We start from the raw sequence: 27,982 nt of genomic DNA, 5'->3' as shown, positions 1-27,982 counted from the left end.
AAAAAGATTTTAATTAAATTAAAAAAAAAAGACTTTGTAGGCTATGAAAAAAAATTTGCACATTTGTTCTTAAAAAATTAATCATTATCCAAAACAATTATAATTTTTTTTATTTAAATTAACACTATCAACTATTATTAAATAACTTAGTAAAATATAAACCATAAGCCAACCACAACTAAATCAGAGTTCAAGTAAATAACCCTGTAAACACAAAGACCCAACAGAGCATCCAAGTAAACCCTCCTGTGATTGAATGGCTATTCAAGGACTTGCCTCACAGAAGTGGTGATCAGATTTCGAATTTGAATTTAATAATTGTGATATGCATGATATATATATATATATTTTTTTTTAATTTTCAGTGTGTAATTCTTATGGTAATTCGTCTGTACCGTCGGCTCTGTCCAAATCCAACGGATAAGCAGCGACCGCGTATAACAATTTAATTAAGGTAACAATTTTACTACTTAATTACGAAGAATCCAACTAGCAATTACAAAGCGCACACTGTAGGAAACAACCAAGAAATTACACTAAGAACCCGACTTTCTATATTACTCACATCAACGTCTGAATCCATTCTGTGTCTATGCACCATTTCCATAGAGGCAAGAGGAGTGTTCTAATGGCGGAGTTAGGAGAAGAAAGGTCATCACCAGAAGAGCAACAAGTGCAAGAACAACATGAACATGGAACAAGCCTATCTAAACAAAGATTATTCGATTTGGAGGCAGATGAAGGTAGCGCGAATGCTGATCGGCAGGTACATAATAAAATTTCTTGTTTGGGTTTGATTTATGATTAGGATTGAATTAATGGGACTTTTTTTGTTGGCTTTGCAGAAGGCAGATTGGGGAACAATCTGGAAGCTTGCGTTTCAATGCATTGGTGTTGTTTATGGTGATTTAGGTACATCTCCATTGTACGTTTTACCTGGAATTTTTCCTGATGGGATCAAGAACGAGGAGGATATCCTTGAAGTGCTTTCTTTGATTATTTACTCGATTATTATCATCTCCTTGATTAAGTATGTATTCATCGTTTTGGCTGCAAATGATAATGGGGAAGGTAAGCCCAAGCTTCTATTAATTAACAATTTCTTGGGTAGGGAAGGCATAGAATAAAAAAATGGTTTCTAAGTCCTCATCCATTGCAGGAGGAACCTTTGCACTTTATTCTCTTATATGTCGCCATGCCAAGGTCAATTTGATACCAAACCAGCAGGCTGAAGATAGAGAAGTGTCTACTTATAAGTTGGATTTACCAAAACGCAGTACGAGGATGGCTTCGGCTCTCAAATATTCACTTGAGAGTAGCCTTATAATCAAGTATTCTCTATTGTTCACAACCATGATTGGAGTGTCCATGGTCCTTGGAGATGGCATTCTGACACCCTGCATATCTGGTAACTAAATCTTTTTAAAAAATCCTCACCCTTTTTTGAAAATAATAAAAATTTGTATGCTTCAATTTCTTGGTGCAGTATTATCTGCTGTTGGAGGTATTAGGGAGGCTGCTCCTAGCCTTTCACAAGATGCAATCATGTAGATTTCAGTGGTGATTTTGATTCTATTGTTCCAAGTTCAGAGGTTTGGAACTGATAAAGTTGGCTATACTTTTGCTCCAATTCTAGTGCTATGGTTTGCTTTTATTGCCTTTATTGGGCTTTTCAACTTAATCAAGTATGACCCTGGTGTAATCAAGGCTGTCAATCCATGGTACATTGTCAAATATTTCCAGAGGAATAAGAAAAAAGCTTGGATTTCTATTGGAGGTGTCATTTTATGCCTCACAGGTACAGATCCTTATATATAGTGGTCTCATGGACTTTGGACTGATGATGAGATACTAATTTACGTTTTCTTTTTCACTTGAACAAAATTAGGGTCTGAAGCTTTGTTTGCTGGTTTGGGCCACTTCAATATTCGCTCAATTCAATTAAGCAGTTGTGCTGTACTCGTTCCCTCTGTCTTGTTAGCCTATATTGGCCATGTCGCAAGGGATTTTGCGGTCGCCTGAACGAACCCTCACCGAAGTGGGAAAGAGTGAGGAGTCTCCACCTTAGTTTTGAGGGAAACTAAAGAAAACCATTTGTGAAAATAAATTGAAATGAAACCACTTCAAAACAGAGATTCTAGGTTCGGGGTCCGTAAACGGGTGGGGAAGGTGTTAGGCACCCCACCTCGTCCCTTAATAAGGGCAAGTAGATTTAACTTTGTATTAGTTAGGAGGGCTTAAATGGACATGTTAATCCTTTTGTCAAAAGGAGATTTTAATTTTTCACTAAATTCGGATCACTCAGATACATAAGTAAATGAGACAACCTTAGTGAATTGACGTCGCGAATCATTTTGGTTTTAGGATTATCTTGCGTACAGGTTAAGATTTGGTGTGAGAATCGGATAAGAACTCTCCTCCGATCTCTTTTAAGTATTCATTAAAATTTTAGCTCAGGGATCGGATAAGAATTTTCCTCCAATTTCTATTTAATGTTTATTAAAATTTGGAGTTGAGACCGGATAAGAACTCTCCTCCGATCTCTATTTAATATTTATTAAAATTTTGAGTTGAGACCGGATAAGAACTCTCCTCTGATCTCTATTAAGTATTTATTTTATATTTGAGTTGAGAATCGAATAAGAACTCTCTTCCGACCTCTATTAAGTATTTATTTAAATTTTGATTTGAGATCGGATAAGAACTCTCCTCCGATCTCTATTTAATTAAAGTTTTGAGTTGAGAATCGGATAAGAATCCTCTTCCGCTCTCTATTAAGTATTCATTTAAATTTTGATTTGAGATCGGATAAGAACTCTCCTCCGATCTCTTTTTAATTAAAGTTTTGAGTTGAGAATCGGATAAGAATCCTCTTCCGATCTCTTTTAAATTAACAGGAACCTTAATGGGATCTTTCTGATCTCCCAAATTTTAATTTCGACTACATGTCATAAGGTCCTAAAGCTAAAGATTCTGACGTTCTAAGGTGTTGGGGGGGGTAAGGCTTCTAATTGATATTTTGTGACTAAATAAGAGAAGCTGGACTAAATTTTGCTGACTTCCCCTAAGGTCACTTTACCAGTACCTATTAATGTCTGATCTATTCTGTTTCTTTTACTTTGGTTTTATTCCACTTTATGGCATCTTGCCGAATTCCCGTTTACGTCAGCCTAATAGTTTGGCTATTTTCCTGACGTGTTTTTCAGGCTGTCTCTCTTAAAAGAGACCCGTAAGTTGCAGTTATCTACATTTTACCCAACCACTTACACGCTACTAGGGACTAGAAAATTTGCATTGAAGCAGCGAAGGTTAATAAAATGATAGACTGATCACTAAAGAAATAAACTCGAGAGTAACATTCTTTAAGGTTCTTTGGCACTAAATGAACTTGGAGAAAATCACATGCATAAAAAGAAAGCAAAGAAAATGCGAAAAGTAAACGTAAATACTTAACAAAACGGAAATATGAGCTCTTACCTGTAAGGAGCCAAATCTATTGAAATGACTATGGGGTGACAAATAATAATAAGACAGCAGACTGATTAGCTTGAGGGCTGACGTCATAGAATCAAGGGTGCTTAGCTAAAATGCAATCAAATTAAGATAAAAACAGAGTGAAATGAAATTAAGCTTGGATAATGGGAATGAAGACAGAGATAATAAAAGGCTGAAAGTGAGAGTATGACCAGATAATGAACAAACTGAAAATGTAGAGTTTCAGTATTCAGAATCCTTTTCAAGAGAACACTTCAGAAAACTAGTTTCAAAAGTCTTTCTAATCAAAACTTCAAAGTAGCAGAGTAACAAACTGAATCGAGTTTCAGAGTTCTTCCGCTATAATAACTACCTCTCTTTTTTGCCCGTCCTTTGAACAGTTTTTCATGGAGGTATTTATAGGAATCGGGTGCTCCCCATGAAGGGTCAGGATTCATTTTAAGGGAGATAGAGGGTCAAGATTTCGAAGGACATGATCGGATGTTCAGGAATTAAAGAGAATCAAAATGAATGGCTGAGATTATTCTTCAGAATATTTGTCCTTTTCTGCTTTCAATTTGACGGTCTTAAATCCTCTTGTCCGGAACGATCTGAAGGCTAAGAGCGAAAGACGCTGGTCTTGTCGTCTTCTCTCTTGATCCAAGGGTTCCGGGTTTATCCTTACAAGTGAGATCAACGGTGGAGATTGGGATGTACAGGACTGTCATGACATACCCTGGCACCTGTCAGCATTGCGGGCGATTTTTAGGCGTGCGGTGGAGATCTCGTATGCCACGCTTTAACTACATCGGCTCTGATTCTGACGACGGTTATTTGGGGATTTGTCTTATTCTTTTCGCCTTTCGATCCCTCCCATGCTCCTATCCCGATCTCTTTTGCTGATCCCTATTTTCCGATCTCTATTCTTCAGATCCCTTAATCAGCCCTGGTCCGGTCGAAGCATTAATTCCTCTCGATTCCCAAAACGTCCGCTTCGTTTTCTGCTTAGCAATAAATGCCCGATTTTCCCCTATATATACCCCTGACAGAAGGAAACCCCCCTCATTCGATTTTCCTTTCCTGCTTTTTCTTTCTTGTTTTAACTGTTTCGGCGGTGATTCCGGCTACAACTGTGGCTTTTGATCTTTTCCGATGGGCTTCTTTATCCACCGACTGAAAATTTACGATCCCGGTGATCGAACGATCATGAAAACCTTAACTGATAATGGTGAGAGAACTGAATTGATTGACCGATCTGGGTTGCGGACCTCGACTCTGCCGATCTCGAGTCGCTCAACTGAGTTTATTTGGCTTCTCATCACATTGGGTGTTCCGACAGCGGTTTCCCTCCACATTGGGTGTTCCGGCATGTTAAGCTCGATCGACACCACGTGGATCGATCACAATGTTGGCTATTGACATAGGCTTCTTTAGATAGGATGTTCCGCTGATCTTTAGAGGTCGGCCTTTTGATGTAATCAGATGTAATCCGATCTTGAGATCGCCCAAATGATGTAATCTGATTTTTGGAAATGTACTCTGATCTCTTGAGATCGCCCAAATGATGTAATCCGATCTTTTGGAAATAAAGATTTTATTTTGCCAATCATTATCTTATTAATTATTTTCCGAGCTCTAATATGATTATCCGATCTGTAATTCAAAACACCTGGATTTACCGCTCTATAATTAACCGATCTCTTTATGGAATCTTAGGAATATTCGTGAGACGTGTCAGAACAGCTGGCGAGTCCCGTTAACCGATGCGCTGCCTGGAACCTCGTGAGCATTAAATGCTCGGACGAGTATAAATAGGGGTGAGGGGTTAGCCATTTTCTCCTGTATGTCATTTTCAATCTCTCGCTCGCAACCTCAAAGTTCTCTCGTTTGCTCAAGTTCTTCCGACGCCGATCAGACTCCGGTAAGGGCTTTGATCTTCTTTTTAGTTTAAGTTCTTTGTTTTCTTTGAAAATGAGCAGTGCCGAGGGTCAAAGGGCGGCGAGTCCTCCTTCCATTCAGTTCTCGTGGTCATCTGATGAAGAAGAGGTGGTCGGGCCAAGCGCATAAACAGAACCTCCTAGGGTCTCCGTTCCAGCTCGGGGGCGGATCGGACCATCAAGGCACGTACCTTCTTCAGGGAGGGAGAATCTCCCTATGGACGAGCTGCCATCGATCTTGCAAGAGTCTGATCTGCAATCGTTCAGCCAGGAGTACAATATTCGTCCTGATTCGTACGAACTTATCCGGTGTCACGGCGATCACCGAGCCGATCACTTCTTTGAAGAGAATGACCTGGTTATGGTATACGAGGAACAGTTAAAGGCCGGTCTTCGGTTCCCTCTGGATGACTTCTTCAAGGAGGTCTTAAAACTTCACCGGGTGTGCATTGCTCAAGTTCACCCTAACTCGTGGCGGATCTTAGTAGCCTTCCGAGGTCTATGCCGAGCTAAGGGAATCAGACCTACGGCTAAGGTGTTCACCGAACTGCACAGGCTAACTCGCCGAAAGGACGACGAGCACTGGTTCTTTCAGGCGAAGCCTCATTGCGGGCTCTTCACCGATCTGCCCTCCTCCCTTAAAAATTGGAAGAACCGCTTCTTCATTCTGAGGAGCAAAAATCCGACCTGCTTTGAGGACTTCCCTCGTAGCTGGTGGCACCAGGGGCCCTTGCTTCCGAAGCGCATTAACCTGAACCAGGAGGAAAGCTTAATAGTGATGGATCTGAAGAATCAGGCTGCCACTCAAAAGTATTCCTGTTTAGATGCGGTGACTGCCGAGCTGCACCATTGGACCATACAGCTGCTCACCGGCCAAGATCGCGAACTTCCGCTCTCTGACCTCGGCACTGGTATTTTCTAAATCTCAGATCTCAGGACCTTAGCGATCTCACTGACCTCTTCTTTGTGCAGGTATGGCGGGTGATGAGGGTTCTAGGAAGCGGAAGAAAGAAAGAGAGATCTCCCGGAAAGTAAAGGAGATGAAGCGTTCGGAAATGCTTCGAACTCCCGGCCATGAACCAGGGGAGACGCAAGGAGGCCCGTCCCGACCTTCGGGGCCGCCGATCACTGAAGCTGTCCGATCTCCTCCTCAACAGGAAGAGCCGGCTCCACCTCCTCCAGCTGCTCCAAGCACAGAAAGGGGTCCTTCTCAATCTTCTGTGAGAGCCTCTTCTCGTGGTGCTCAAACGTTGATCGAGTCCCTGAAGAATAACCGGACTGTTCGGGAGAACCCCGGTTTCGCCAAAGTCTTGGGGTCTTCCATCTGCCTTCGGGAGGATCGGGACAGGCTATCCTCGGACAGCCTCGACGATATCTTGACTCGCTCCATGAGCCTGAACGTGGAGTGCCTGGTGAACCAGACCATAGTTCAGGAAAAGGCTCATCGCCTGGGCAAGGAGGTCGAGAAGAAGAATCAGGAAATGGCTTCCCTCCGATCCCAACTCGCATCCGCTCAGGATTACATATCTCAAGTTGAGGGGCGGGCGAAGTTCTATGAAGACAGGGTGGCCAAACAGAATCATGTTCTGGCTGAAAGGGATCGTGCTCTCGGGGAAGTCCAGGCGCTCCGGGCCAATGATGCTTCTCAGGTCGCCCAACTTATCGAGGAGCTTAAGGCGAAAGACGAAGAAATGGTGACAGGGATAGCTGGTGCCTATGTGAATGCTCACAAGGACCTCTTGGCCGAACTCCAGAAGCGTTACCCAGAAGAGGACTTCTCTTGGATGGCCGACCTGGCTCCCGGGGGCGAGGGTGAGGATAGTGAAGAGGAGGGAGAGGATGAGCAAAATGTAGATCAGGCTGGGGGTGATCCCCCAGCCGAATAACTTGTACAAATTTTGCAATGAAATGAAATAGAATGCCCTTTTGTTCGATGAATGGTTGTGATCGGAAAATTTCTAAACACTTGATTGTCTGAGTATATTGAAACAACTGAAAACTATTATTATCCTAAGTGTGAGAGATCGGAAAATACAACATGCATGAGATTGCTAAACGGAACTTAATTGAAAATTTTGGCTTGAACATCTAAGATCGGGATCTTCATTAAATCGGATTAGAACCTTAGCTCGGTCATTTCTAAACTTTTAAAAGAGAGGTCGATCATAAATATTGGCAGCAAGGTTCTAGTGTTAGTTCAATTTCGTCTGACAAGAGAGATCGGGAATATAGTTAACTGGTCAGGATATTCGACAATTGGCTTGAGAGATCGGTGAATGATTTGAGAGACCGGTAAGGCTTTAACGGATACGAGAGCTTAGCATTGACTCAACTCTCTGTGAAGAGAGATCGGAACTGTGATTAGATGGCAAGGAGAGACTTAGTGCTAGGGATCGGTTTTGAAGTTTGTTGATTCTGGGGATCGGTCAAAATATGGTGTCGACAGCTGCCCCTCTTTACATAATTTTTATCAAAGGGAAAAGAATTTCCCGTGTAAGAATTATGTAAAGATTCAGACCCATATTTTGGACGATTAAGTGCTCGAAGTTAGGGAACTAAAGCATACCTAAATCAGTGACCTAGAGATAGGCAACAGAAGTTAAAAGACTAGAAAATTAAAATCAACTTGTATCAAGGAACCAGAGGTCGACAACAGGAAATGTAAATTGCTAGAAATTAAAATCGACTTAGATCAAGGAACCAGAGGTCGACAACAAGAAATTTAAATGCAAGAAATTAAAATCAACTTAGATCAAGGAACCAGAGGTTGATAAAAGGAAATTTAAATGCGGAAAATTAAAATCAACTTAGATCAAGGAACCAGAGGTTGACAACAGGAAATTTAAATTGCAGGAAATTAAAATCAACTTAGATCAAGGAACCAGAGGTTGATAGCAGGAAATTTAAATTGCAGGAAATTAAAATCAACTTAGATCAAGGAACCAGAGGTTGATAGCAGGAAATTTAAATTGCAGGAAATTAAAATCAACTTAGATCAAGGAACCAGAGGTTGATAGCAGGAAATTTAAATTGCAGGAAATTAAAATCAACTTAGATCAAGGAACCAGATGTTGATAACAGAAAATTTAAATTGCTAGAAATTAAAATCGACTTAGATCAAGGAACCAGAGGTCGACAACAAGAAATTTAAATGCAGGAAATTAAAATCAACTTAGATCAAGGAACCAGAGGTGGATAACAGGAAATTTAAATGCGGGAAATTAAAATCAACTTAGATCAAGGAACCAGAGGTTGATAACAGGAAATTTAAATTGCAGGAAATTAAAATCAACTTAGATCAAGGAACCAGAGGTTGATAACAGAAAATTTAAATTGCAGGAAATTAAAATCAACTTAGATCAAGGAACCAGAGGTTGATAGCAGAAAATTTAAATTGCAGGAAATTAAAATCAACTTAGATCAAAGAACCAGAGGTTGATAGCAGAAAATTTAAATTGCGGGAAATTAAAATCAACTTAGATCAAGGAACCAGAGGTTGATAGCAGGAAATTTAAATTGCGGGAAATTAAAATCAACTTAGATCAAGGAACCAGAGGTTGATAACAGGAAATTTAAATCGCAGGAAATTAAAACCAACTTAGATCAAGGAACCAGAGGTTGATAACAGGAAATGTAAATTATAGGAAATTAAAACCAACTTAGATCAGAGGTTGATAACAGGAAATTTAAATGCGGGAAATTAAAATCAACTTAGATCAAGGAACCAGAGGTTGATAGCAGGAAATTTAAATTGCAGGAAATTAAAATCAACTTAGATCAAGGAACCAGAGGTTGATAACAGGAAATTTAAATTGCAGGAAATTAAAACCAACTTAGATCAAGGAACCAGAGGTTGATAACAGGAAATTTAAATGCGGGAAATTAAAATCAACTTAGATCAAGGAACCAGAGGTTGATAGCAGGAAATTTAAATGCAGAAAATTAAAATCAACTTAGATCAAGGAACCAGAGGTTGATAGCAGGAAATTTAAATTGCAGGAAATTAAAATCAACTTAGATCAAGGAACCAGAGGTTGATAGCAGGAAATTTAAATTGCAGGAAATTAAAATCAACTTAGATCAAGGAACCAGAGGTTGATAGCAGGAAATTTAAATTGCACTCACAAAGCAAGTCTAATCCGGACACAAGAAGTTCTTCCCCAATGAAGTGTACTTAACAGAATCCCGAAGACCAATGACGAATGGAGGACGAGTTGCAAGACTTGACCTATGGCCTTGTTTCTTCAAATGCCCCATTTTGTTTTTCAGATTTTCTCCCGAAAGGCACTCTCGCTGGTCTTTACTTCCCCTTCGTCTATATGACCAGAAGCGCCTTTCCAGGTTTTCACCTCTAGTTTTTTTTTTTTTTTTTTTAGGCATTCCCTGCAAATCTCATAGTAAAGTACGTGAGGTTATCAATTGTCAAATCTTAATCTTATGGCAAAAATTTTAACTGATTTAAATAGCGCATTAAATAACGAGATTGCAGAAATATAAGGGAAAGATAGAAACATGGGGAATGAAGTGTGATTTTATTACGGTTTAATATAAACAAAGAAGAAGTTTCAAAGAAGAAAGGTACAAGGATAGATCTCACATATTCCTTGCGGTTGATCTTGAAATCCCTTAACTGCCATTATTTCAAGTTTTCTGAAGCCTCATATCGTGACATTTTCCTCTTCATCCTGGTTTCATGCCCCCTATTCCTTATTTCTCCCTTTTTGTTCTCGGGATGCCCTTAGGGTTTTCACCCCTAGGGTTTTTTTTTTTTGACTCACTTTTCAGGACTCCCTTTCGGGTTTTCATCCTTCACTCATTTTATAGAAAGCGCCCCTTCGGGGTTTTCGCCTTCTTTCACACATTTTGCTAGGAGCGCCCTTTCGGGTTTTCACCCCCACTTTTATTTTTTTTAATTTTTTTTTAGGCATAGTATTTCTTGACGGTGTCAGCATTCACAGGCTTCGGAAACTCTTCATCGTCCATGTGGGTCAAAATCAAGGCTCCTCCAGAAAATGCCTTCTTAACTACATAGGGCCCCTCGTAGGTTGGTGACCATTTGCCCTGGGGATCATTTTGATTCGGCAGTACTTTCTTCAGAACTAAGTCCCCGGGTTGGAATTCGCGCGGGCGAACATTTTTATCAAATGCTCTAGCCATCCTCATCTGATATAACTGCCCATGACATGCTGCTGCTAACCTTTTCTCATCAAGCAAGTTTAACTGATCCAACCTTGACTGGATCCATTCTGACTCATCAATTCTTGACTCCTTCAGAATCCTTAGGGAAGGAATTTCAACTTCAATAGGCAATACTGCTTCCATGCCGTAAACCAGCGAGTATGGAGTTGCCCCGGTTGAGGTTCTCACGGAAGTTCGGTATGCGTGAAGAGCGTAGGGAAGCATATCATGCCAATCCCTATACGTGACTGTCATTTTCCAGATTATCCTCTTGAGATTTTTGTTTGCAGCTTCCACCGCTCCATTCATCTGGGGACGGTATGGGGAGGAATTGAGGTGTCGGATTTTGTATTGATCACACAATTTCTGGATCTTCGGGCCATTCAGATTCTTGGCGTTGTCAGTGACGATTTCATTGGGGAGGCCATGCCGACAGATGATATTATTTCTGAGGAATTTGAGGAACGTGTTCTGCGTGATATGGGCGTATGATGTGGCTTCGACCCACTTGGAGAAATAGTCAATGGCCACAAGGATGAATCTGTGCCCATTGGATGCCTTGGGATTTATGGGACCAATCACATCGATGCCCCACATTGCGAAAGGCCATGGTGAGATGAGGTTGAACAACTTGTGAGGTGGCACATTGATCGGATCGGCATAGATTTGACACTTATGGCATTTTCGGAAATACTCGACGCAATCCTTTTCCATTGTGGTCCAAAAATACCCACGTCGCATGATTTGCTTAGCCATCATGTGCCCATTGGCATGGGTTGCACAATTTCCCTCATGAGTCTCAAAAAGGATTTTCTTCGCCTCCTTTGCATCCACACATCTCAATAATTCGCCGTTGGAGCTCCTCTTGTATAGGGTTTCTCCACTGGGAAAGTATCCCAATGCTAATCTCCGAATCATCTTCTTTTCATTCTTGCTTGCCCCCAAAGGGAATTCTCTAGTTCTACAGTAGACCAGGATGTCATGATACCAAGGCTTTCTATTGGGCTCTTCTTCAATCATGAAGCAATATGCTGGCTCACTTCTTGCTTTAATCTTCAATGTCTGAATCATCTGACCCTCTTCAATTTGAGCCATAACAGCTAGAGTAGCTGAGGCATCAGTAAATTGATTCTTGTCCCTACTAAGGTGAGTGAAAGAGATTTCTTCGAACTTCTTGATCAGCTCCGATAGGTACTTCTGATACGGGATTAGCTTGGGATCCTTGGTTTGCCATTCTCCCTTGACTTGATAAATAATTAGGGCTGAGTCTCCGTATACCTCCAGCTTCCTGATTTTCATTTCGATGGCGGCTTGTAGACCCATCACACAAGCTTCGTATTCCGCGACGTTGTTGGTGCAGTCAAATCTCAACTTAATGGCTATCGGGAAGTGCTTTCCATCTGGGGATATCAATACAGCTCCAATTCCATTCCCGGATAAATTGACAGCTCCGTCGAAATACATTTTCCATACGTCGGTTGGCTCCTTTTCTTCGCAGTCCACTTCATTAATATGCTCATCAGGGAACTCAAAATCCAGAGCTTCATAATCTTGGATAGGATTTTCTGCTAGGAGGTCAGCGATCACGCTACCTTTCACCGCTTTCCGGGTCATATAGACTATGTCATATTGGGAGAGTATGACCTGCCATTTAGCTATCCTTCCTGGCACGAATGGGCTTTCGAATACATATTTGATAGGATCCATCCTGGAGATGAGCCATGTCTTGTGATTCAACATGTAGTGCTTGAGGCGATTTGCTGTCCAGGCTAACGCGCAGCACGTCTTTTCTAAGAAAGAGTACCTTGACTCACAATCATTAAACTTCTTACTCAGGTAATAAATAGCCCTCTCCTTTCGCCCGGTATCATCATGTTGTCCCAAAACACATCCCATCGAGTTCTGCTGGACTGCCATATACAGGATAAGAGGCCTTCCTGCCACGGGTGGGACCAATACTGGTGGTCTTGACAAGTATTGCTTGATCTTCTCAAAAGCCTCTTGGCAAACTGAATCCCATTGGGTGGAGTTGTTCTTCCGGAGTAGCCTGAAAATAGGCTCAGCTTTGGCAGTGAGGTTGGAAATAAATCTCGAAATGTAGTTCAACTTTCCCAGAAAACTGCGCACCTCCTTTTCTGTTCTTGGGGATGGCATTTCTTGAATAGCTCGAACTTTGTCTGGATCTACTTCTATTCCCTTTTCGCTTACTATGAATCCCAACAACTTTCCAGATCTAGCTCCAAATATGCATTTGGCAGGGTTCAGTTTTAACTGGAATTTCCTGAGCCTTTCGAATACCCTCCTCATCACCTGTACGTGGCTCTCTTTTCCTCTGGATTTAATGATCATATCATCCACATACACTTCCACCTCTTTATGCATCATATCGTGGAATAATGTGACCATTGCACGCTGGTAGGTAGCACCAGCATTCTTCAACCCAAAAGGCATGACCCGATAGCAAAACACTCCCTATTGAGTGATGAATGCAGTCTTATCCTTGTCTTCCTCGTCCATCGAGATCTGATTGTACCCTGATGCCCCATCAATACACGAACACCTGCCCAATCCCGCAGCATTGTCAACTAACACATCAATGTGGGGGAGAGGGAAATCGTCTTTCAAGCTCGCTTTATTGAGATCCCTGTAATCGACGCACACCCGAACTCTCCCGTCCTTCTTCATTACCGGGACCACATTAGCTATCCATTGGGGATATTTGACCACTTCCAGGAACCCAGCATCATACTGTTTCTTGACTTCATCCTGAACTTTGAGCAGCATGTCGGGATTCATTCTCCTTAACTTCTGCTTTACCGGGACTGTCCCTGGAATTAGGGGAATTTTGTGCGTCACTATCTGGGGGTCCAAACCCACCATATCATCATAGCTCCAGGAAAATACGTCGAGGAATTCTTTAAGCAGATTGATCATATCTCCCAATTCTTCACTCTCCACTACCTTGAGTTCCCTTTTTACTTCTTCTGTGCCTAAATTTATGGTGCGCGTTTCGTCTCCACAAGGCACGAGGGAGGGCTCATCCTTTTCACTGTCTTCTTGTGTAGGGTCTTCCTCAGAATCATTTGAAGTAATGGCAGTTATGGGGATTTCAAAATTAACCAGAGGAATTTCTGAGTCTATTGGATTATTAGGTGTTAGATGAAAGGTCCTGGATGAACGAAAATAGAATATATTATAAAGATGGAATTCAAATGAAGAGCATAAAAAGGATTTGGAAATAAATGCGCTATTAATTCATTAAAATTTTATGTCATAAGAAAAGGATCCATTTACAACGTTACACTTGCCACCATGGACAAAATGATCAAGTGTAGATAACCAAAGGTACTTTACTCGAAATTGAGTACAGGGATGTCCTCTGCCGTCCAGTTGTCCAGTTCTTGCCCCTCGGCTATTGGAGAGACCAGAGCCTCATACAGGGAATCCATGGATGGTTCTTCAGGGGACTCTTTCCTTTCATTCCCAAATTCTATCATGTTCACACCATTGCTTGCAGTATGGTTGGGCAATGGGTTTGAGGTAACATTGGGGAGGGAACCATTTTCCTCAATTTTTAGCCACCCGTTTCGGATTAAAGCGTGCACTCTCCCCCTGAGTGCATCGCAGTTGTCAGTTGAATGCCCTTGTGCCCCTCCATGATACTCACAACGGGCAGTGGTATCATACTACCTGGGGTATGGAGGCTGAATTGGATCTAGGGGAACTGGTACAATTTGGTTTATACCGATAAGGTATCGGTATATTTCACTGAGTGGGAGGGGAAGAGGTGGATCAGGGTTTCTTGGGGGTCTTGGGTTGTTTAGTGGTGGTCTTGATTGAGCGGGAGGAAGAGATGGTCTTGGTTGGTAATTTGTAGGCGGAGGGTATTGTGGGCGTGGGTGTGGATAATTAGGGAAAGGAGGTGGAATATTTGCGACTGTCTGGCCATGAGGGGGAGGATATGGCCGATAATTGTTTTGAGGTAGTGGGGAGTAATTATTCTGCCGGGTGACTGAATGGACATCACCCTCCTTTTTCTTGCCAAAATTGGCAGTTTTCTTTGCAGGGTTCTAAGCCAACTCCTGCAATCGTCCCATTCTTAGGTTGGCCTCTATCCTTTCACCAGCCTGTATGATGTCAGAGAAGCTGTTGGAAGTGTTCCCAATCATCAAGTTGAAGTAAGGGGCCTTCAAAGTTTCGATGAACAGAGAGCATAGCTCATTGTCGATTACCGGGGGATGCACTTCTGCCGCCTTTTCTCTCCATCTCTGAGCATATTCCTTGAAGCTTTCTCTGTCTTTCTGTACCAGGTTCTGGAGGTCCCTTCTTGTGGGGGCCACATCGCAGTTAAATTTGTACTGCTTTAAGAAGGCATCAGCTAAATCCTTCCAGGAGCGCAGTTTGCTCCTGTCCAACTGAATACACCACCTCAAAGCTGCCCCTGAGAGGCTCTCATGAAAGAAGTGGACCAGCAGTCTATCGTCCTCTGTCAGAGCAGACATCTTGGCGATATAGGTGGCCAAGTGAATGCGAGGATCTGAATTCCCTGTGTACTTGTCGAAATCAGGGACCTTGAACTTGGGAGGCACCACCACATCGGGAACCAATCTAAGCGATGCCACGTCGACTGAACCATACATGTTCAGCCCCTCTATTGCTCTCAGTCTCTCTTCTAGAGCAGACAGCTTCTCATTTTCTCTCATCTTACTTTCTCCTCCTATTGTGTGAGGTACTCCCCTGACTGGGAAATGAGGGGCAGAATGAATTGGAGGGTTCGGGACCGAAAGGGATGGTTCGGCATTCGAGATGGTTGGGTAATAAGAGAAAGGAGGTTCATTATTTAGTGGAACCGGATTGACAGTGACCGTCGGATCCTGGATTGGTGGCTGGAAAGTGAAAGAGGTTGAAGCGTAGTGAGAATCAACCGTTGTAGGAGGTGGGGGAGGTAATGGTAGGTTAAGGTCTGAAGCTGGCTTATTTTGGGACATCTCCCTCATCAGTTTCATAAGTTCTGAAACCTGGTCTTTTAGTTCAGACACTTGCCCCTGTAGGTTCTGCACTTGTTCCTGATCTTCCATTATCTTCTTTGTCCGAGATCTCGTTAAGTACACTCGCTTGGGTTGAACCGTGTGTTTGGTCAGGCTTGCCTTGTTTGAAGCAATATTGATTTCCTGTAGGGAGTCGAAAAAAGAAATTTTTAGTGAATTTTGATCAAAATTAAATAGGGTCCTAATGTGGACGAAGGATACGGTGGCATTTGAGAGCCAGAAATGAAATCTGTTGAAGGATAACTGCATCACTTTTATCATGGCATCGTTCAATAGTCTGACTGTGAATGACCGGATTGAATGCGTATTTATGATACATGTCCATATAGCGCATTCAATTTTTCATATAACCCTAGCGAGGGAGTTCCTACGGGAGTCATACTATTCATTCACAATTTTGCAAAACCATGGCCCGAACTGCCTCATAGGTTCAACAATGGTTTAGCATTCTGTTCTGGTCTAAGAACTTCTTCTGCCGACTGACTCGAGGATGCCATGTTAAAAATGATGCTTTATTCTTTTACAGGCTCTTGGTTTGGTAATGCCTGCGGGAAAACTCGTTAGCAAGATAAATTAGGGTAATTTTGAATCATACTGTTGACAGGATGACACGTACACATTTATCAAAGTAGGAAAATGTGTAGGTGTTTTAGTAGAATTCAAGATTACCCTCACAAAAATGAACAAAAGGAAATTAAAGCAGAATAGGGTAAGAGTAAGTATGCCCCTTTTTGTCCTATAATAGGGAGACTCCTAATATCGGATGAGCGCTATCTATTTGGATAGTTCTATCTTATAAGGTAGTTTACTACGGTTTTCAGCTATTGTGATAGTTTAGCTCAGGATCTAATTTTCTAAAAGCCACAGGTTCCCAAATTGCCCCTACTGTAAACAGTTGAGCCCCATTCTATAACCATGATATTATCGGGAAAATTCCACGAGTATCATAGTGGATAGAACAAGTTTCAATTTGAGCAGAAGCCTTCACGGATACTAACGGGGTAGAACCCACGGGTACCGCTACATGACTCCCTCCTACTTTCTTAAAAGGGTAAGAAAGCCCGGGTATAGGGCCAAAGTGTGTGAGGACATCGTGTGAGTGTTCAGTGTGTGAAGGGACACCTTTACCTCTTCCCAATTCAGGGGGATTTTATTTTTCCATTTTTCCTTTTTTTCTTTTTTTTTGAAACGAAGAGCACTGTAAGGAGATAAAACAGGCAAAACAAGCAAAATAGTTAGCCGCAATAACAATAATTAACGTATAAAACATCGCTGAATGAGCCCATCTAACTATAATTTGATCGGACAAAATTAAATCTACTTTTGGACCACTAGACCGGGGTTAAGTCAGTCTTTGTATCTCCCCAGTGGAGTCGCCAAGCCGTCGCAAGGGATTTTGCGGTCGCCTGAACGAACCCTCACCAAAGTGGGAAAGAGTGAGGAGTCTCCACCTTATTTTTGAGGGAAACTAAAGAAAACCATTTGTGAAAATAAATTGAAATGAAACCACTTCAAGACAGAGATTCTAGGTTCAGGGTCCGTAAACGGGTGGGGAAGGTGTTAGGCACCCCACCTCGTCCCTTAATAAGGGTAAGTAGATTTAACTTTGTATTAGTTAGGAGGGCTTAAATGGACATGTTAATCCTTTTGTCAAAAGGAGATTTTAATTTTTCACTAAATTCGGATCACTTAGATACATAAGTAAATGAGACAACCTTAGTGAATTGACGTCGCGAATCATTTTGGTTTTGGGATTATCTTGCGTACAGGTTAAGATTTGGTGTGAGAATCGGATAAGAACTCTCCTCCAATCTCTTTTAAGTATTCATTAAAATTTTAGCTCAGGGATCGGATAAGAATTTTCCTCCAATTTCTATTTAATGTTTATTAAAATTTGGAGTTGAGACCGGATAAGAACTCTCCTCCGATCTCTATTTAATATTTATTAAAATTTTGAGTTGAGACCGGATAAGAACTCTCCTCCGATCTCTATTAAGTATTTATTTTAAATTTGAGTTGAGAATCGGATAAGAACTCTCTTCCGACCTCTATTAAGTATTTATTTAAATTTTGATTTGAGATCGGATAAGAACTCTCCTCCGATCTCTATTTAATTAAAGTTTTGAGTTGAGAATCGGATAAGAATCCTCTTCCGCTCTCTATTAAGTATTTATTTAAATTTTGATTTGAGATCGGATAAGAACTCTCCTCCGATCTCTTTTTAATTAAAGTTTTGAGTTGAGAATCGGATAAGAATCCTCTTCCGATCTCTTTTAAATTAACAGGAACCTTAATGGGATCTTTCTGATCTCCCAAATTTTAATTTCGGCTACATGTCATAAGGTCCTAAAGCTAAGGATTCTGACGTTCTAAGGTGTTGGGGGGGTAAGGCTTCTAATTGATATTTTGTGACTAAATAAGAGAAGCTGGACTGAATTTTGCTGACTTCCCCTAAGGTCACTTTACCAGTACCTATTAATGTCCGATCTATTCTGTTTCGTTTACTTTGGTTTTATTGCACTTTATGGCATCTTGCCGAATTCCCGTTTACGTCAGCCTAATAGTTTGGCTATTTTCCTGACGTGTTTTTCAGGCTCTCTCTCTTAAAAGAGACCCGTAAGTTGCAGTTATCTACATTTTACCCAACCACTTACACGCTACTAGGGACTAGAAAATTTGCATTCGGAAACGACGAAGGTTAATAAAATGATAGACTGATCACTAAAGAAATAAACTCGAGAGTAACATTCTTTAAGGTTCTTTGGCACTAAATGAACTTGGAGAAAATCACATGCATAAAAAGAAAGCAAAGAAAATGCGAAAAGTAAACGTAAACACTTAACAAAACGGCAATATGAGCTCTTACCTGTAAGGAGCCAAATCTATTGAAATGACTACGGGGTGACAAATAGTAATAAGACAGCAGACTGATTAGCTTGAGGGCTGACGTTCGTTGTGAACTGAAGGGTGCTTAGCTAAAATGCAATCAAATTAAGATAAAAACCGAGTGAAATGAAATTAAGCTTGGATAATGGGAATGAAGACAGAGATAATAAAAGGCTGAAAGTGAGAGTATGACCAGATAATGAACAAACTGAAAATGTAGAGTTTCAGTATTCAGAATCCTTTTCAAGAGAACACTTCAGAAAACTAGTTTCAAAAGTCTTTCTAATCAAAACTTCAAAGTAGCAGAGTAACAAACTGAATCGAGTTTCAGAGTTCTTCCGCTATAATAACTACCTCTCTTTTTTGCCCGTCCTTTGAACAGTTTTTCATGGAGGTATTTATAGGAATCGGGTGCTCCCCATGAAGGGTCAGGATTCATTTTGAGGGAGATGGAGGGTCAAGATTTCTAAGGACATGATCGGATGTTCAGGAATTAAAGAGAATCAAAATGAATGGCTGAGATTATTCTTCATAATATTTGTCCTTTTCTGCTTTCAATCTGACGGTCTTAAATCCTCTTGTCCGGAACGATCTGAAGGCTAAGAGCGAAAGACGCTGGTCTTGTCGTCTTCTCTCTTGATCCAAGGGTTCCGGGTTTATCCTTACAAGTGAGATCAACGGTGGAGATTGGGATGTACAGGACTGTCATGACATACCCTAGCACCTGTCAGCATTGCGGGCGATTTTTAGGCGTGCGGTGGAGATCTCGTATGCCACGCTTTAACTACATCGGCTCTGATTCTGACGACGGTTATTTGGGGATTTGTCTTATTCTTTTCGCCTTCCGATCCCTCCCATGCTCCTATCCCGATCTCTCTTGCTGATCCCTATTTTCCGATCTCTATTCTTTAGATCCCTTAATCAGCCCTGGTCCGGTCGAAGCATTAATTCCTCTCCATTCCCAAAACGTCCGCTTCGTTTTCTGCTTAGCAATAAATGCCCGATTTTCCCCTATATATACCCATGATAGAAGGAAACCCCCCTCATTCGATTTTCCTTTCCTGCTTTTTCTTTCTTGTTTTAACTGTTCCGGCGGTGATTCCGGCTACAACTGTGGCTTTTGATCTTTTCCGATGGGCTTCTTTATCCACCGACTGAAAATTTACGATCCCGGTGATCGAACGATCGTGAAAACCTTAACTGATGATGGTGAGAGAACTGAATCGATTGACCGATCTGGGTTGCGGACCTCGACTCTGCCGATCTCGAGTAGCTCAACTGAGTTTATTCGGCTTCTCATCACATTGGGTGTTCCGACAGCGGTTTCCCTCCACATTGGGTGTTCCGACAGCGGGTTAAGCTCGTCATCGACACCGTGGATCACAATGTTGGCTATTGACATAGGCTTCTTTAGATAGGATGTTCCGCTGATCTTTAGAGGTCGGCCTTTTGATGTAATCAGATGTAATCCGATCTTGAGATCGCCCAAATGATGTAATCTGATTTTTGGAAATGTACTCCGATCTCTTGAGATCGCCCAAATGATGTAATCCGATCTTTTGGAAATAAAGATTTTATTTTGCCAATCATTATCTTATTAATTATTTTTCGAGCTCTAATATGATTATCCGATCTGTAATTCGAAACACCTGGATTTACCGCTCTATAATTAACCGATCTCTTTATGGAATCTTAGGAATATTCGTGAGACGTGTCAGAACAGCTGGCGAGTCCCGTTAACCGATGCGCTGCCTGGAACCTCGTGAGCATTAAATGCTCGGACGAGTATCAATAGGGGTGAGGGGTTAGCCATTTGCTCCTGTATGTCATTTTCAATCTCTCGCTCGCAACCTCAAAGTTCTCTCGTTTACTCAAGTTCTTCCGACGCCGATCAGACTCCGGTAAGGGCTTTAATCTTCTTTTTAGTTTAAGTTCTTTGTTTTCTTTGAAAATGAGCGGTGCCGAGGGTCAAAGGGCTGTGAGTCCTCCTTCCATTCAGTTCTCGTGGTCGTCTGATGAAGAAGAGGTGGTTGGGCCAAGCGCGTAAACAGAACCTCCTAGGGTCTCCGTTCCAGCTTGGGGGCGGATCGGACCATCAAGGCACGTACCTTCTTCAGGGAGGGAGAATCTCCCTATGGACAAGCTGCCATTGATCTTGCAAGAGTCCGATCTGCAATCGTTCAGCCAGGAGTACAATATTCGTCCTGATTCGTACGAACTTATCCGGTGTCACGGCGATCACCGAGCCGATCACTTCTTTGAAGAGAATGACCTGGTTATGGTATACGAGCAGCTTAAAAGGCCGGTCTTCGGTTCCCTCTGGATGACTTCTTCAAGGAGGTCCTAAAACTTCACCGGGTGTGCATTGCTCAAGTTCACCCTAACTCGTGGCGGATCTTAGTAGCCTTCCGAGGTCTATGCCGAGCTAAGGGAATCAGACCTACGGCTAAGGTGTTCGCCGAACTGCACAGGCTAACTCACCGAAAGGACGACGAGCACTGGTTCTTTCAGGCGAACCCTCATTGCGGGCTCTTCACCGATCTGCCCTCCTCCCTTAAAAATTGGAAGAACCGCTTCTTCATTCTGAGGAGCAAAAATCCGACCTGCTTTGAGGACTTCCCTCGTAGCTGGTGGCACCAGGGGCCCTTGCATCCGAAGTGCATTAACCTGAACCAGGAGGAAAGCTTAATAGTGATGGATCTGAAGAATCAAGCTGCCACTAAAAAATATTCCTGTTTAGATGCGGTGACTACCGAGCTGCACCATTGGACCATACAGCTGCTCACCGGCCAAGATCGCGAACTTCCGCTCTCTGACCTCGGCACTGGTATTTTCTAAATCTCAGATCTCAGGACCTTAGCGATCTCACTGACCTCTTCTTTGTGCAGGTATGGCGGGTGATGAGGGTTCTAGGAAGCGGAAGAAAGAAAGAGAGATCTCCCGGAAAGTAAAGGAGATGAAGTGTTCGGAAATACTTCGAACTCCCGGCCATGAACCAGGGGAGACGCAAGGAGGCCCGTCTCGACCTTCGGGGCCGCCGATCACTGAAGCTGTCCGATCTCCTCCTCAACAGGAAGAGCCGGCTCCACCTCCTCCAGCTGCTCCAAGCACAAAAAGGGGTCCTTCTCAATCTTCTGTGAGAGCCTCTTCTCGTGGTGCTCAAACGTTGATCGAGTCCCTGAAGAATAACCGGACTGTTCGGGAGAACCCCGGTTTCGCCAAAGTCTTGGGGTCTTCCATATGCCTTCGGGAGGATCGGGACAGGCTATCCCCGGACAGCCTCGACGATATCTTGACTCGCTCCATGAGCCTGAACGTGGAGTGCCTGGTGAACCAGACCATAGTTCGGGAAAAGGCTCATCGCCTGGGCAAGGAGGTCGAGAAGAAGAATCAGGAAATGGCTTCCCTCCGATCCCAACTCGCATCCGCTCAGGATTACATATCTCAAGTTGAGGGGCGCGGTTCTATGAAGACAGGTGGCCTAATGAATCATGTTCTCGCCGAAAGGGATCGTGCTCGGGAAGTCCAGCGCCCGGCCAACGATGCTTCTCAGGTCGCCCAACTTATCGAGGAGCTTAAGGCGAAAGACGAAGAAATGGTGACAGGGATAGCTGGTGCCTATGTGAATGCTCACAAGGACCTCTTGGCCAAACTCCAGAAGCGTTACCCAGAAGAGGACTTCTCTTGGATGGCCGACCTGGCTCCCGGGGGCGAGGGTGAGGATAGTGAAGAGGAGGGAGAGGATGAGCAAAATGTAGATCAGGCTGGGGGTGATCCCCCAGCCGAATAACTTGTACAAATTTTGCAATGAAATGAAATAGAATGCCCTTTTGTTCGATGAATGGTTGTGATCGGAAAATTTCTAAACACTTGATTGTCTGAGTATATTGAAACAACTGAAAACTATTATTATCCTAAGTGTGAGAGATCGGAAAATACAACATGCATGAGATTGCTAAACGGAACTTAATTGAAAATTTTGGCTTGAACATCTAAGATCGGGATCTTCATTAAACCGGATTAGAACCTTAGCTCGGTCATTTCTAAACTTTTAAAAGAGAGGTCAATCATAAATATTGGCAGCAAGGTTCTAGTGTTAGTTCAATTTCGTCTGACAAGAGAGATCGGGAATATAGTTAACTGGTCAGGATATTCGACAATTGGCTTGAGAGATCGGTGAATGATTTGAGAGACCGGTAAGGCTTTAACGGATACGAGAGCTTAGCATTGACTCAACTCTCTGTGAAGAGAGATCGGAACTGTGATTAGATGGCAAGGAGAGACTTAGTGCTAGGGATCGGTTTCGAAGTTTGTTGATTCTGGGGATCGGTCAAAATATGGTGTCGACAGGCCAATGTTCCTATCTCCGTAAAAATACCGAAGATGTCACTGATGCCTTCTATAAATCAATCCCGAGTAAGTATGTTGTTACTAGACATGACTTATATCAGAATCATTGCTTATTCCGAGTTTTTATTGATGCAGAACCAATGTATTGGCCGCAGTTTGTTGTGGCAATATTGGGAGCCATCATTGCTAGTCAGTCATTAATCTCCGCATCCTTCTCTATCATCCAACAATCTGTAGCTCTAGGATGTTTCCCTCGAATTCAGGTCGTGCATACATCTGCAAAACACGAAGGACAAGTTTATGTGCCTGAGATCAACACTCTTTTGATGTTAGCCTGTGTGGGTGTCACTCTTGGCTTCAAAAAAACTTTAACAATTGGCAATGCATATGGTAAGGACTTGATTATGTTATGATAATTTTAGCACAACCTTCTTTCCAAACTCTGCATTGATCAATCAATCACTTTTTCTGCTTTCTTGCAGGAATTGCTGTAACATTTGTTTTCGTGATTACATCAATGTTTCTTGTCCTTGTTATGGTTATGATATGGAAAACAAATATCATCCTCATAATCATCTATGTCCTGACCATCGGTCTCATTGAAGTGTTATTTTTGAGCTCTACATTATACAAGTTCGTTGATGGAGGTTACATTCCTTTACTATTTTCCTCCACTGTGGTCTCCATTATATTCATATGGAACTATGGCTACAGGAAGAAGTATATGTACGAGCTCGAAAATAAAATTGCAATGAAAAAACTTACTGATATAATTTCTAATGAGAGGATCCATCGAGTGGAAGGTCTTGGTTTATTCTATACACATCTTGTTCACGGCATATCTCCCATATTTACTCATTATGTGTCGCATGTCCAAGCCTTGCATAAAGTTCTTGTCTTTATCTCAATCAAGTCGCTGCCCATCAGTAAGGTTCCTGCTAAAGAACGGTTCTTGTTCGGACGAGTAAAGCCTGGAGAGTTGATTTTCAGATGTATAGTAAGATATGGATACAAGGATTCGAGAAAGGATCAGAAGACATTTGAGGAGTTGCTAGCAAATCAGTTGAAGGACTTCATAGGGGAAGATAGCGGGGCAGAAGACAGGCAAAGGGAATTGGCATTGGCAGATAATGCTTTGAGAGATGGTTTTATTTATTTGATGGGTGAGTGTGAGGTGATGGCTGCAAATGGGTCTACCTGGGTTAAGAAATTGACCGTGGACTACCTCTACAATTGGTTAATTAGATTTGTGAGGCAGCCAGATGAAGTTTTCTTGATTCCTCGCAAGCAATTACTGAAAGTGGGAATGACATATGATGTTTAGAGATCTAGCTAGCCTGATGATGCATACATTTTGCATAGTCATTTAAGTCTAATTTCATAGCCATTTTATTTTATTATTAGTCATTTTTAGCCAATTTCATTAGTTATTTAGTTAGTTTTTCATAATTGTCAATTTTGGATTAATTTGTAATTTTTACTTTGTTTTGTAGGAAAAATGGTGTTTTTGAAGGATTGAAAAGAAATTTTGCCATTGAGGAGTGACTTCTACAGCCAAAGATGTCAAAAACAAGTTTTCAAGTGGAAATATGCATTGACAAAAATTGGGCATAACTTGCCGCATAAGCTATGCAGATCCACATGAGGAGAAGAAACACTGTTCCAGCACCTGCCGAAATGTGCATAAGGAGACTGCATAGCTTATGTACATTCACGCCTCCCTTATGCACTCTCACGGAATTGTGCATAACCTATGCACCAAGTCATGCAGTTTCGCATAAGTGAACCAGAATAGCTTAAAATCGCATAAGGGACTGCATAACTTATGCAGTCCACTTATGCAGTCCCACAAAGGTTTCAATAATGAGCTGGCAGAATCCCTCAGAAAATTCCTCCTAGAACACACCATTTTAGGGCTCCATGTCAGAAAATGCTATAAATAGTCCCATTTTCCCATTTTAAAAAAAGGAGAAGGAGCAGAAAAGGAAAGAAAGAGGAGAGGCAGCAGCTGAAGAGTCATTTTCACTTTCCACACCATTTTCAACCAAGATTTTCAGATTTCTTTCATTTCTTACATTTTTCCTACATTTCTAATGTTTAGTTTCTTGTTTCTTAGCTTAGATTAAAGCTTTATTTCCTTATAAATTCATAATTTCTTGTAAACATTATGGATAGTGAGTAGTTTTATTTTGATTCTGGAGTAAGGGTTGTAATATTTGAGATATTTTGTGGATTTTGATTGGATAATCCATATTTTCTGGTCTTAATGAGTTTTATTCATTTCTTGTGTGCTTAATGACATGCTTAGTGTAGGATCCCATTGAGTAATGTTCTTAATCCATGGTTGAGGCACCGAAAGGAGAAGTCCTTGTGATAGATAATCAAGAAATTGGACTTAATTAACTTAGCTCTAGAAATAGACTAAGGATTAAGAGGATTTACAGATTAATTAAAGAACTTAATGGGTCTTAATTAACTCTAACTCCACGAAAGTAGGATTAGATTGATTAAGGCACTCTTTGTCTCACTCGAAAGGGTATTCAAAGGATTTAAGAATTAATCTCCTTAAAATCCGTAAGTTCCACAAGATTGGATAACCAATTTAAAATCCCAAAATAGCTCGAATATGAAATCCCGAACTCCGGAATCGTCTTTTCATAATTGTTAATTTTTAATCGAATTTAATTGCTTGCCATTTTAATTTTGCCATATAGATTTCAACTTGCTTATTTCAAATTGATGCAATTTTAGTTTAATTAATATATTGTTGGATAGATTATTAATTTTGCACATATAGATTTCATACTCAAATACCCATCAATTTATTACTTTAATTTCAAGAATAGTTCAATTTAGTCAACTTTTTATATCAAAAATTCAATCATTAACACAACTCCTCGTGGGAACGATATCTTTTCTATATTACTTGTACGACCCGTGCACTTGCAGTTGGGCCACATCAAGTTTTTGGAGCCGTTGCGGGGGAGTTGTTTGTTTAAGATTGAATTCTTGATTATTGTAGTTGTTTATAGTTTTATCTTTGTTATCTTTTCATTTTTTGTGTTTGTTTGTTCTTTTTTCAAGTACTTTTAATCTTTTATGAGAAGAGCTAGACGCACAAGTGACACATCCTTATTGTTCAATCCTGAAATTGAGAAATTTTGTAAAGCCAACAAGAAAGAAACCAGAAAAAGGAAAGAAGCTTTGAGAGAAACTGAATTAGAAGCAGACATGGCTGATGAAAGAATTAGAATTGGTGGTAATGCTGGAAATGATCGAAACAATGAAAATGTAGCCCAAGGTGAAGAGGTTGTAAATGCTAATGTGCCTAGGGGAAGTATGATGGATCATGCTTTTCCTCGTTTTGATGACTTGAGAGAGAGCATAGCAAGACCAAGAATTGATGCAAATAGTTACAAGATGGATTTTGGAGTTCTTCAAATGATTCAAAATTCTCAATTCGGAGGACATCCTTCTGAAAATCCATACACACATCTGAAGAAGTTTGCTATGATCTGTGACATACAAAAACAACCTGGAGTATTTGATGATGCAGCAAGATTGAAGCTATTCCCATTCTCTTTGAAAGATAGAGTATTGGATTGGCTTGATTCTTTACCTCACAACTCCATTACAAATTGGGAGCAGCTCACTGATGCATTTCTTGCACAATATTTTTCACCTGGAAAAACTCAAGAATTGAGGAATCAAATGACAGCTTTTAGACCAAGAGAAGATGAAACTCTTTATGAGTCATGGATGAGATGGAAGGAATTAGAGAGACAATGCCCACATCATGCCATTCCGAAATGGATGATAAATCAGAATTTTTACACAAATGTCACTCCTGCAATTAGAGGGATTTTTGATGCTCAAACAGGAGGAGAATTTATTATGAAGCATGAAGATGAAGCTTATGAGCTATTGGAGAAAATTGCAAAGAATACTCATCTTTGGAGTAGTCCAAGAGGACCAGCTCCAACTCAAAAGAGGCAAGCTGCTGGAATGTATGATCTTGATCCATTTAACATGATTAATGCAAAGTTTGATGCACTTACAAATGTTTTGGCTAAGAAGATGGAAGATTTGAGTATGTTGGTTAGTTCATCATCATCATCTGGAAGTTCACAACAAGTGGCTTATGCAGAGGGAACTACCAGCTGTAGAGTAGACTATGGAGAGCAAGCAGCATATGTTGGTAATTATGGAAACAAGCAAATGGGGAATTCTTACTCTCAAACCTATAATCCAACTTGGAGGAATCATCCCAACTTTTCATGGGGAAATCAGCAAAGTCAAGTTCCAAATCAGAATTTTTAGCCACAACAGCAACAAGGAATTCCATATCAGCAAAATAGGCAACCATTGCCTAATTTTCAGCAGAAAAATATGAATCCTCCACCAAAACAGCAAGAACAAAGTCCCACCACAGAAGCTTTATTACAACAGATTCTTGCTAACCAAACTAAGCATGATGAGGAGATGAGAGAGATGAAAGCAAGGCTAGAACAGATGCAGACACATAACAGAATGCTGGAAAATCAGATTGCGCAACAAGCATCTTCCTCAAGTACCAAGTCTTTTGGAAAACTTCCAAGTCAACCAGAAAACCCAAGAGAGCAGTGTCAAGCTATTACTTTAAGAAGTGGGAAAGTTGTAAATAATGAGAAGAGTGAAAAAAATGAGAAAAGTGAAAATAGTGAGAAGAGAGAAAATGAGAAAGAAACTGATGAGAGTGAAAAACAAGAGAGTGCAGAAAAAGGTAAAGAGGAGGTTGAAGAGAAAGAAGAGAAATACATACCTCCAGAGCCTTATAAGCCACAGCTTCCCTTTCCACAAAGATTTCAAAAAGCCAAGCTTGATAAGCAATTCGGGAAGTTTTTAGAGGTTTTGAAGAAGCTATACATAAATGTGCCTTTTGTTGATGCTCTTTCACAAATGCCCTCTTATGCAAAATTTTTAAAAGAGATTCTCTCAAATAAGAGGAGACTTGAAGACCATGAAACTGTAGCTTTGACAGAAGAATGTAGTGCTATCGTCCAAAGGAAACTTCCTCCAAAGCTCAAGGATCCAGGGAGTTTTTCAATTCCATGCCACATTGGGGAATCA

The 27,982-nt window shown here is 41.3% G+C and overlaps 1 non-coding gene and 1 pseudogene across 1 annotated transcript; one reads left to right on the top strand and one right to left on the bottom strand.

Annotated features, from left to right (window-relative positions):
- Positions 1-296: 296 nt before the first annotated feature.
- LOC110668184 (potassium transporter 5-like) lies at positions 297-24,197 on the top strand (annotated as a pseudogene).
- A 2,372-nt stretch (positions 24,198-26,569) lies between these two features.
- On the bottom strand, positions 26,570-26,676 carry LOC131179583 (small nucleolar RNA R71). The gene has a single exon (XR_009148473.1). It is a non-coding gene; the product is annotated as a small nucleolar RNA R71 (small nucleolar RNA).
- Positions 26,677-27,982: the final 1,306 nt, after the last annotated feature.

The sequence above is a fragment of the Hevea brasiliensis genome, chromosome 4 (assembly GCF_030052815.1).
Source record: "Hevea brasiliensis isolate MT/VB/25A 57/8 chromosome 4, ASM3005281v1, whole genome shotgun sequence".
Lineage (NCBI taxonomy): Eukaryota > Viridiplantae > Streptophyta > Magnoliopsida > Malpighiales > Euphorbiaceae > Hevea > Hevea brasiliensis.
Note: the sequence above shows the minus strand (reverse complement) of the source record. Positions and strands in the feature narration are given on the sequence as shown.